The sequence below is a fragment of the Dipodomys spectabilis genome, unplaced genomic scaffold (genome assembly GCF_019054845.1).
Source record: "Dipodomys spectabilis isolate Male_0828 unplaced genomic scaffold, ASM1905484v1 ptg000527l, whole genome shotgun sequence".
NCBI classification, from domain to species: domain Eukaryota; kingdom Metazoa; phylum Chordata; class Mammalia; order Rodentia; family Heteromyidae; genus Dipodomys; species Dipodomys spectabilis.
Genome location: NW_024871204.1, coordinates 1,139,190 through 1,140,122, shown reverse-complemented (window position 1 = coordinate 1,140,122; position 933 = coordinate 1,139,190). Strand labels below are relative to the sequence as shown.

The window sequence follows — 933 nt, the reverse complement described above, 5'->3', positions numbered from 1 at the left end:
ATCTATTTTATTCTGTCCTAGATATAATACTTTGAATTCTACATTGTTTTATAATATATAGGCTCATTAATAAATGTGTCCTTTCAGATTGCATTCCATATAGAAACAGTGTAAGATTCCTTTTTTCCTAGGTCCTTATAGTATATTTCTTTGGGATAAAATGACAATGTTGTCTAATTTCAAAAGTTTTTTTAAAGATTATGCTATGTAAAGACTTCACTAATTTGAAGATTTAATACAGTGATGTGAAAATAACTTTTAATTATATGAATTACATATATTATTACACTTGTAATTTTGTAATCAACTTTTTAAAAACTGTTTTTCATTTCTTGCATCTGAAGAATGAAAAATATGGAATATTTCACAAATTTTCATATCATCCTGTGCAATTGCCATGTTAATCTCTGTATTGTTGCAATTGGGGTATACGTGCTGCTGAAGCATATAGTGTCCCCTAAATTGAAGTATGCATTTAATGATGCAATCTTTATACAGGCTTATATCCTTGGGTGCCTATTTGTAACAAGGAAACCTTAATGTTCCTAACAATGATACTGATCTTATTTCCCTAAAATTCTGTGCATAATGGAAAAAATTATATTGTTCAGACGATTGCTCACATTTTCAATTATTTTGTCAATGACTATTTTAAGTCTTTTTCATTTTGAAGCATTCATAGCTAGGTCCAAAGGGAATGGCTTTTTGAAGTACTTATTTATCCAACTGAGTTAGCTTTGTAGAACTAATGGATTCAAAGTAGGCCTTGCTTACGAGCTACTTCTAAACTTCTGCAGTTGAAATTTTCCCAAATGAGGTCTACCTTAACCTTTATCCTTCTTCCATGTAGGAACAGAACAACCAGAATATCTTATCCTAACAGCATGGATTGTCTTACTGGAACAAAACTAATCTTAGTTACAAGGGATCATA

General features: G+C 30.2%; 1 pseudogene; it reads right to left on the bottom strand.

Annotated features, from left to right (window-relative positions):
• Positions 1-348: 348 nt before the first annotated feature.
• On the bottom strand, positions 349-447 carry LOC122099655 (annotated as a pseudogene).
• Positions 448-933: the final 486 nt, after the last annotated feature.